The sequence below is a fragment of the Ranitomeya imitator genome, chromosome 1 (genome assembly GCF_032444005.1).
Source record: "Ranitomeya imitator isolate aRanImi1 chromosome 1, aRanImi1.pri, whole genome shotgun sequence".
Taxonomy (NCBI): domain Eukaryota; kingdom Metazoa; phylum Chordata; class Amphibia; order Anura; family Dendrobatidae; genus Ranitomeya; species Ranitomeya imitator.
The window spans coordinates 760,919,512-760,930,777 of record NC_091282.1 but is presented as its reverse complement, the minus strand read 5'-3'; the positions used below and the strand labels follow the sequence as shown (position 1 = coordinate 760,930,777).

The window sequence follows — 11,266 nt, the reverse complement described above, 5'->3', positions numbered from 1 at the left end:
GTATATCCTGGGTCAGAAGGGTGGGACTTCCTTCATGCATCTAATAATTTAAGATCTGTCACTAGGTGTTTTAACAGACTAGATGTTTTGTCTGTTCTTCCAGCACCATCACCACCACTCCGCCCCTCTCCCAACATGACACAATTAAAATCCCCTTCCACTATTATTGGAGATGGGCCTGTTAAAAACAAAGATATGTCATTAAAAAGGGAGGCACGTTCATTTTTCTTGGGGGATGCATAAATATTCATAAAACGACAGGTAAAACCATTTAAAACAATGTGGGTTAATAAGGCACGGCCTGGAATAATTTCAGTGACAGATAAAATATTTACATTTTGACCTTTGAATAAAATCCCAACCCCAGCAGCTTTATTTTCATTTGACCCTGACCAGACAGAGGGTCCTGCTGTCCAGTCTTTAATTAGGTTGGGATATGAAAGTCCATGATCAATACCACACTCCTGCAGGAAAAGGACCTCAAAGCTCAAAGTCATTAGCCATGTAAACAAAGCAGCCCTCCTAGTGGGGCTCTTTAAGCTTCTCACATTCAGTGAGGCAATGTGGATGTCTGCCATGTTAAGTCTTTTTTAATAATTCTTGGCACTCAGCATCAGACTCAATAATCTGTAATACGGCAGGTGATAAAGAAGACACAGTCAGTAAACTGGCAGTATTCTCGGAGTCCGTGTATTCCTCTATTACGTCAGTCCTTTCTGGGCTGAGGAGAGGTGGAGCAACAGCCAGAAAGAATTTACGGGATGACTCAGGTGGGCACTCCTCCTCCCGAGTCTCCTCACGGCTTCTCTTACCACAGACACTGAGATCCATCTGGTCCGCAGGGTCCTCTCCAGGCTCTGCAGCTGGTGGAATGTCCATAACCCTGTTAGGGCCTCCAACAGATGTATCCCCAAGAACAGGGTGACCAGCAGATCCGGCACCAGAATCACCAGTTGACTCATGGCCTTCATCCTTCGGACAAACATCAGGACATCCTTCTGGATTGGCATCTGGTTAGGCCTCCGGACAGGTTTCAGGGCAGACATCCGATCCACCGTCAGCATGGTCATCAGCAGAGACCTTTGGATGGACATCAGGAATGGCACCAACCACTCTGGATACATGCCTCTTTTTTTGATCTTTCTCAGATCTCCTCTGAGGAAGTGCCCCCTCCCCGCAGGCGGAACCTGGACACCTGCAGGAGTAGGCACGTGTACCTCTGCGGCTGTGGGAGCTGACTCATTAGACTTGGGTACCGTCCGAGCTTCAATTGAGTCAGACCGCATTAAACCTGCAGTGATGTCCGCAAAGCTCACACCGGTGACTACTGAGCTTGCCCTGCTTGCGTCAGCAGGGACTCCTGCGGAACTAGCCGCAGATGCCCCGCAGCCACCACGAGACCTTGTCCGCATTGAACAACTGCTGAACAGGTGATCAGCCTGTCCGCAACTACTGCAGGTCTTTTAGTTTTTGCAGTCCTTTGAGGCATGACCCCATTTACCACAGTTGTGGCACTGACTCATCCGCTCATTTTTACAGTCACTTTGCATGTGACCAAGGTCGCCACACTTTCTGCATCTGAGCGGCTGTCCATTGTAGAACAGATAGCCGTGGTCTCTCCCCAGCATCACTGTGGGGGGGGGGAGGGGGTGTGCATAAGGCCTTCTACACCCCCAGGGTCAGCTCTAAAGTGTACCATAAAGCGCCGCTTCCCATTCCAGAAACCGCTTCTCCCTTTGACGTTCCCCGTGAACCTTACAGATGTGCAGTATCTGTTCAGGTACAGCTCAATATCCTCTTGGGGCACATGAGGATTGAACATATGCACTACGAGGGGTACGTCAAGTTCGCCATACAGAGCAGTGAAGACCACTCCATCCAATAGCTTGCTGAAACGCTCGCCCTTGACTCGCTCGTAAAAGTTTTGGCAGGCAATCTTGGTTGCCAGCGTTAGGACATACGAGTTCTGCCCCTTCTCCTGCAGGCAGTATACTTCACTCTCCTTAACGCCCAATAGATTCCTTAGAATCTGTACGTAAAACTCCCGGGGCTTATGGTAACCGACATGGTTTTCCGGAACATCGATCTTAATTGAGTTCCTGATCTGGCCATTGCCAGATGAGAATTGCCATTTGCATGGCATCGCAGCAGTTTGGCTAAGGCTTACTGTCAACACGGGCTCGGCCTTTCGCCGGGGGATCGCAACTCGTTGCCTGGGGACTAATCCAGCTCCCTAATAGCAGCAGGGAAGTGAAGTCCCACCATAAGTGAGACAATCCCCCCAGGCCAAGGAGCTGGGTACCCCAGGCACCTTGCAGTCAAGACCAAGGCAGCAACTATATGGTCACTACACTTGATCTCAGCCAAAAGGCCGAGAAGTGATGCTAGAAATGCTTTGCCACTTCGGCAGCACCAAGGCCTACAACTGACACCCATTGTGGAGACAGAGCACACAATTGCCATGGGGAAGACATTTCTAGAAACTCTGGATGCATTCGCAATGACAGTTCTGCTGTGTGTGTGTGTTCAAGCTGTGCACAACGCGTTTTGAATCTGCATATCTCCACCTATTTTAACACACCCTTCATCCCCCTTTTGTTCTAAAGTGTGCAAGTGACTGCTAGAAAGAGAGGGAAATTCAAAAATCAGACAGGCGAGCAGTTGTCTTCCCGGCTCTCCTGAAGCTGGGCACAGACCCCCCTCGACCATGTGGTCTGCTGCTGCTCCAGCAGCAGACTGAAGACGGCGCCATTTTACACTGCCTTACATAGGCCAAGAGCCCATTGTGACACGTGAGAGTTCCGGAGTCAATTGATAAAGGCCCCATTGTGACAGCACGTGAAGGTTCCGTCCACAGATTCTATCTACTGCAGGCAGCGCACCTGATTGGTCAAAAGCATTAGAATACTCAAACAGGTGTAGATGGACAAGACAAGCATATTCAACCTCAGCACTGGCACCATTTTTCCTTTTTTTTTTAAAAATACATATAATACAACGCATTTAAAAGTCAGTGGTCCACAAGAGGGAGACAATGTTTTACAAAAGAATTCATGTGGTCACAAATGTGGTATGTATGGTAGAAAAGAACAACTCATTGGATACTGCCACTTAAACACCAAGTCCTGACAGCACGGGGCCTAATTTTGTAGATGGCACAGTATATCTGCAACACTGTCACAAAGGCCTAACACAGGCCTACATCCTAACACACCTGTTGCAACCAGTAAAGACAAATTGATTGACTGATTGATTGATTGCATATTGAATGCAATACAATGCTTGACATACATAGGTGAAAGCAAGGCCAGGCAAGGCACACAAAATGTTGCAAATGGTCAAGTGAAATCAAGCAAAATGTTACATTTGTCATCTGAAATGTGCTTCGCTGACACTGAAAAGTATTCACATAAAGGGGTAAAAGACAACTTGCGCTGATTTCAATTCAATCTGTTTTTGGAAACCGGATCAGAGAAGGAGTGCACTGTTCCCGGAGATACTGCAATAATGGGTCAATGCATGAAGTGGACAAAGCAAGCTCCATTTCCAGCTCCCTGTTTCAAAAATCCATTTAATATATGGTCCCCAAATAGGGGACGTATCAGATATTAAACTGATAAGAACAGATAAGGTTTCAACATAATTTTATTCAAGCGCGGTGCCGTTTGTGTATATATATTGTTTTGCAAGCGCGGTGCCGTTTGTGTATATATATTGTTTTGCAAGCGCGGTGCCGTTTGTGTATATATATTGTTTTGCAAGCGCGGTGCCGTTTGTGTATACACATTGTTTTGCAAGCGCGGTGCCGTTTGTGTATATATATAATTTTATTCTCAAAAAACACATTACAAGAATAAAAAGGAACATTTAAAACATTACAAGGAATGGTACACCTAAAATACAGAAACACTAAGACATTTTAAAAACACAAATATAAAATCCAATCACACAATTGTGTTCCATTAGGGGTACTTTCATTGGCTTGGTTAAAAACAATACCTAAAATTTTTACATTTTTATCTGATTCGTTTGAATGACTATCCCAGGGGTCAAAGAAGAGTTCCATCTACCCACATTAAAACAATCACTTTTGTCCACATTTAATTTAAAATCAGAGGCTTCACAGAAGAATTTAGTATTTCTCAATACTCTCCTGAGAGATGTGGAATCTGGGCATAATATGGTGACATCATCTATGTAGCTTAGGACTTTAACCTGCATACCCCTCCCTCCAGGAATAGGCACCCCTTTAATTACTTTATCTTTCCTTAAGAAAGCTAGCAGTGGTTCCATAGCACAGATGAAAAGTAGTGGAGACAGAGGACACCCCTGTTTTACCCCAGACAACAGCGGAACTCCCCTTGTTACAAACCCATTTATAGAGATTTGACTAAAACAAGAATTATATAAAAGCATAATGCGAGTTAAAATTTTCTCTGGAAACGCCATTTTTTTAAGAGCCATAAAAAGGAAATCGTGTGATACCCTATCAAAGGCTTTTTCGAAATCCAAAGATAAAATAGCAAGACCTTGCTCTCTCTCTTTAGAATACCATATAGCATCTCTAATTACATAGTTACATAGTTATTAAGGTTGAAGGAAGACTATAAGTCCATCTAGTTCAATCCATAGCCTAACCTAGCATGCCCTAACATGTGGATCCAGAGGAAGGCAAAAAAAAACCCATGTGGCAAAGAGTAAGCTCCACATCGGGGAAAAAAATTCCTTCCCGACTCCACATACGGCAATCAGACTAGTTCCCTGGATCAACGCCCTATCAAGGAATCTAGTGTATATACCCTGTAACATTATACTTTTCCAGAAAGGTATCCAGTCCCCTCTTAAATTTAAATAATGAATCACTTATTACAACATCATACGGCAGAGAGTTCCATAGTCTCACTGCTCTTACAGTAAAGAATCCACGTCTGTTATTATGCTTAAGCCTTTTTTCCTCCAAACGCAGAGGATGCCCCCTTGTCCCTGTTTCAGGTCTATGATTAAAAAGATCATCAGAAAGATATTTGTACTGTCCCCTCATATATTTATACATTATAATAAGATCACCCCTTAGTCTTCGTTTTTCCAAACTAAATAGCCCCAAGTGTAATAACCTATCTTGGTATTGCAGACCCCCCAGTCCTCTAATAACCTTGGTCGCTCTTCTCTGCACCCGCTCTAGTTCAGCTATGTCTTTCTTATACACCGGAGACCAGAACTGTGCACAGTATTCTAAGTGTGGTCGAACTAGTGACTTGTATAGAGGTAAAATTATATTCTCTTCATGAGCATCTATGCCTCTTTTAATGCATCCCATTATTTTATTTGCCTTTGTAGCAGCTGCCTGACACTGGCCACTGAATATGAGTTTGTCATCCACCCATACACCCAGGTCTTTTTCATTGACGGTTTTGCCCAGAGTTTTAGAATTAAGCACATAATTATACATCTTATTATTTCTACCCAAGTGCATGACCTTACATTTATCCCCATTAAAGCTCATTTGCCATTTATCAGCCCAAGCTTCTAGTTTACATAAATAATCCTGTAATATAAAATTGTCCTCCTCTGTATTGATTACCCTGCAGAGTTTAGTGTCATCTGCAAATATTGAAATTCTACTCTGAATGCCCCCTACAAGGTCATTAATAAATTTGTTAAAAAGAAGAGGGCCCAATACTGACCCCTGTGGTACCCCACTGCTAACCGCTACCCAGTCCAAGTGTGCTCCATTAATAACCACCCTTTGTTTCCTATCTCTGAGCCAGCTCTCAACCCACTTGCACATATTTTCCCCTATCCCCATGATTCTCGTTTTATGTATTAACCTTTTGTGTGGCATCGTATCAAATGCTTTTGAAAAGTCCATATACACTACATCCACTGGGTTCCCTTGGTCCAATACGGAACTTACCTCTTCATAGAAGCTGATCAAATTAGTCTGACATTAATGGTCCCTAGTAAACCCGTGCTGATACTGGGTCATGAGGTTATTCCTCTTCAGATACTCCAGTATAGCATCCCTTAGAATGCCCTCCAGGATTTTACCCACAGTAGAGGTTAAGCTTACTGGCCTATAATTTCCGACTTCAGTTTTTGTCCCCTTTTTGAATATTGGCACCACATTTGCTATACGCCAGTCCTGTGGTACAGACACTGTTATTATGGAGTCTTTAAAGATTAAAAATAATGGTCTATCAATGACTGTACTTAATTCCTGCAGTACTCGAGGGTGTATCCCATCCGGGTCCGGAGATTTGTCAATTTTAGTGATTTTTAGACGCCGCCGCACTTCCTGCTGGGTTAAGCAGGTGACATTTAATTGGGAATTTTTATCACTAGTCATTTTGTCTGCCATGGGATTTTCTTGTGTAAATACTGATGAAAAAAAGTCATTTAGCATATTGGCTTTTTCCTCATCCTCATCCACCATTTCACCCAGACTATTTTTAAGGGGGCCAACACTATCATTTTTTAGTTTCTTACTATTTATGTAGTTAAAGAATATTTTAGGATTATTTTTACTCTCTATGGCAATGAGTCTCTCTGTTTCAATCTTTGCTGCCTTGATTTTCTTTTTACAGAATTTATTTAATTTTTTGTATTTATTTAATGCCTCCTCACTACCTACTTCCTTTAATTCTCTAAATGCTTTCTTTTTGTCACTTATTGCGCCCCTTACAGCTCTATTTAGCCATATTGGTTTCCTCCTATTTCTAGTATGTTTATTCCCATACGGTATATACTGTGCACAGGTCCTATCCAGGATGCTAATAAATGTCTCCCATTTTCTTTGTGTATTTTTGTGTCTCAGGATATCGTCCCAGTTAATTGCACCAAGATCCTCTTTCATCCGTTGGAAATTTGCCCTCCTGAAGTTTAGTGTCCTTGTAACCCCTCTATTACACATCTTTTTAAAGGATACATGAAAACTTATTATTTTGTGATCGCTATTTCCCAAGTGACCCCCAACCCTTATATTTGCTATGCGGTCTGGCCTGTTGGTTAATATTAGGTCTAGCAGTGCCCCCCTTCTTGTTGGGTCCTGAACCAGTTGTGAAAGGTAATTGTCTCTCATAGTTGTCAAAAACCGATTACCTTTGCTGGAACTGCAGGTTTCTGTTCCCCAATCTATTTCAGGGTAGTTGAAGTCCCCCATAATAATGACTTCTCCTTGAGTCGCAGCTTCATCTATTTGCTTTACGAGGATATTCTCCATTGCTTCCATTATTTTTGGAGATTTATAACAAACCCCTATCAGTAATTTATTATTTTTTCCCCCTCCCCTTATCTCCACCCACAGGGATTCTACATTTTCATTAAATTCACCTATATTATCACGCAGGATGGGTTTTAAGGACGATTTTACATATAGACACACCCCACCCCCTCGCCTATCCATTCGGTCATTTCTGAACAGACTATAACCCTGCAAGTTAACAGCCCAGTCATGGCTCTCATCCAGCCATGTCTCAGATATCCCCACCATGTCATAATTATGCTCCAACAACATTAGTTCTAATTCGTCCATTTTGTTGGCGAGGCTTCTGGCATTAGTATACATACATTTTATGTATCTCTCTGCACCTCTATTCTTTCTTAAATTATTAACTGTTCTAACCCCACCCCCATGCCACCGCCACCCCCAACTTCCTTATATGTGCCCAGGTCTCTATCTGCACTATCTTCGCCTCCTATAAAATGAATACCCTCCCCCCAATTCCTAGTTTAAACACTCCTCCAACCTTCTAGCCATTTTCTCCCCCAACACAGCTGCACCCTCCCCATTGAGGTGCAGCCCGTCCCTAGCGTAGAGCCTGTAGCCAACTGAGTAGTCGGCCCAGTTCTGCAGGAACCCAAACCCCTCCTTCTTACACCAATTCTTGAGCCACTTATTAACCTCCCTAATCTCCCGTTGCCTCTCTGGCGTGGCACGTGGTACAGGCAGTATTTCGGAAAATACCACGTTGGAGGTCCTTGCTTTCAGCTTGCAGCCTAATTCCCTGAAATCATCTTTAAGGACCTTCCACCTACCTCTAACTTTGTCATTAGTGCCAATGTGTGTCATGATCCCAATGGCAGGGGATCACAAAAGGACAAGCACACAAAAAACAGAACAAGCTCTAGGGTGATGGAAACTGAGCTGACCGCGATCCTGAACCTAATTCACAACACTAGCAGTAGCCGGGGAACGTGCCTACGATGATTCTAGACGTCTCGCGCCAGCCGAAGGACTAGCTTCCCCTATTAGAAGAAACAAAGACCTCTCTTGCCTCCAGAGAAACACCCCACAGAAATAGCAGCCCCCCACATGTAATGACGGTGAAATGAGAGGAAAGCACATACGTAGTAATGAAAACAGATTCAGCAAAATGAGGCCCGCTAAAACTAGATAGCAGAGGATACAAAAGTGAACTGCGCGGTCAGCGAAAAACCCTACAAAAAACCATCCTGAAATTACCTGAACTCATGTGCCAACTCATGGAACATGAGGAGTAATATCAGCCCACTAGAGCAACCAGCAAAAAGGAATCACATAACTGCAAGCTGGACTAAAACAAAAATAAAGCAAAACGTGGAACAGGAAAATCAAAAACTTAGCTTGTCCTGAAGATTACAGAAGAGGAAAGCAGAGGTAACAAGACACACTGATTACATTGATCGCCGGCGAGGAAATGACAAGAAAGCCAGGTTAAATAGGAAACTCCCATATCCTGATAGAACAGGTGGACACCAGAGACCGCAGAGAACACAAGTCACCCAGTACCATCTGTAACCACCAGAGGGAGCCCAAAAACAGAATCCACAACAGTACCCTCCCCTTGAGGAGGGGTCACCGAACCCTCACGAGAACCACCAGGGCGACCAGGATGAGCCCTATGAAATGCACGGACCAAATCAGCAGCATGAACATCAGAGGCAACCACCCAAGAATTATCCTCCTGACCATAACCCTTCCACTTGACCAAATACTGAAGTTTCCGTCTGGAAACACGAGAATCCAAGATCTTCTCCACAACATACTCCAATTCTCCCTCCACCAGCACCGGAGCAGGAGGCTCAAGCGAAGGAACAACAGGTACCTCATACTTCCGCAACAACGACCGATGGAACACATTATGAATAGCAAACGATGCCGGGAGATCCAAACGAAACGACACAGGGTTAAGAATTTCCAAGATCCTATAGGGACCGATAAACCGAGGCTTGAACTTAGGAGAAGAGACCTTCATAGGAACAAAACGAGAAGACAACCACACCAAGTCCCCAACACGAAGTCGAGGACCCACGTGGCGACGGCGATTAGCAAACTGCTGAGCCCTCTCCTGGGACAACTTCAAATTGTCCACCACATGACTCCAAATCTGATGCAACCTATCCACCACCATGTCCACTCCAGGACAATCAGAAGGCTCCACCTGACCAGAGGAAAAACGAGGATGAAACCCCGAATTACAAAAGAAAGGAGAAACCAAGGTAGCAGAACTAGCCCGATTATTAAGGGCAAATTCGGCAAGCGGCAAAAAGGTAACCCAGTCATCTTGATCAGCAGAAACAAAACACCTTAAATAAGTCTCCAAGGTCTGATTAGTTCGTTCCGTCTGGCCATTCGTCTGAGGATGGAATGCAGACGAAAAGGACAAATCAATGCCCATCTTAGCACAGAACGTCCGCCAAAATCTAGACACAAACTGGGATCCCCTGTCAGAAACAATGTTCTCCGGAATCCCATGCAAACGAACCACGTTCTGAAAAAACAGAGGGACCAACTCAGAGGAGGAAGGTAACTTAGGCAAGGGGACCAGATGAACCATCTTAGAAAAGCGGTCACACACAACCCAGATGACGGACATTTTTTGAGAGACAGGGAGATCCGAAATAAAGTCCATGGAAATGTGCGTCCAAGGCCTCTTCGGGATAGGCAAAGGTGACAACAATCCACTGGCCCGAGAACAGCAAGGCTTAGCCCGAGCGCAAACTTCACAAGACTGCACAAAAGAACGCACATCCCTCGACAAGGAAGGCCACCAAAAAGACCTGGCCACCAAGTCTCTAGTACCAAATATTCCAGGATGACCTGCCAACGCAGAAGAATGGACCTCGGAGATGACTCTACTGGTCCAATTATCCGGAACAAACAGTCTTTCAGGCGGACAACGATCAGGTTTATCCGCCTGAAACTCCTGCAAAGCACGTCGCAAGTCTGGGAAGACAGCCGACAAAATCACCCCATCCCTAAGGATACCAGTGGGCTCAGAATTTCCAGGGGAATCAGGCACAAAACTCCTAGAAAGAGCATCCGCCTTCACATTCTTTGAACCTGGCATATATGAGACCACAAAATCGAAACGGGAGAAAAACAGTGACCAACGAGCCTGTCTAGGATTCAGACGCTTGGCAGACTCAAGGTAAATCAGATTTTTGTGATCAGTCAAGACCACCACACGATGTCTAGCACCCTCAAGCCAATGACGCCACTCCTCAAATGCCCACTTCATGGCCAAAAGCTCCCGATTACCAACATCATAATTCCGCTCAGTGGGCGAAAACTTTCTAGAAAAGAACGCACATGGCTTCATCACCGAGCAATCGGAGCTTCTCTGTGACAAAACCGCCCCCGCTCCAATCTCAGAAGCATCAACCTCAACCTGAAAAGGAAGCGAAACATCTGGCTGACGCAACACAGGAGCAGAAGAAAACCGGCGCTTAAGTTCCTGAAAGGCCTCCACAGCCGCAGGAGACCAATCCGCAACATCAGCACCCTTTTTAGTCAGATCCGTCAAAGGCTTAACAACACTAGAAAAATTAGTTATGAAACGACGATAAAAATTAGCAAAGCCCAAGAACTTCTGTAGACTCTTAAGAGATGTAGGCTGCGTCCAGTCACAAATAGCTTGAACCTTGACGGGATCCATCTCAATAGTAGAAGGGGAAAAAATATACCCCAAAAAAGAAATCTTCTGGACTCCAAAGAGACACTTTGAACCTTTTACAAACAAAGAATTGGCCCGCAGGACCTGAAACACCTTCCTGACCTGCTGAACATGGGACTCCCAGTCATCAGAAAAAACCAAAACATCATCCAAATACACAATCATAAATTTATCCAGATATTCACGGAAAATATCGTGCATAAAGGACTGGAAGACAGAAGGAGCATTAGAAAGTCCAAAAGACATCACCAAATACTCAAAATGGCCCTCAGGCGTATTAAATGCGGTTTTCCACTCATCACCCTGCTTAATCCGCACAAGATTATACGCAC

General features: G+C 44.4%; 1 pseudogene; it reads right to left on the bottom strand.

The window, feature by feature from the left end:
* Positions 1 to 3,474: 3,474 nt before the first annotated feature.
* Positions 3,475 to 3,677, bottom strand: LOC138660444 (U2 spliceosomal RNA; annotated as a pseudogene).
* Between the last annotated feature and the right edge of the window lie 7,589 nt (positions 3,678 to 11,266).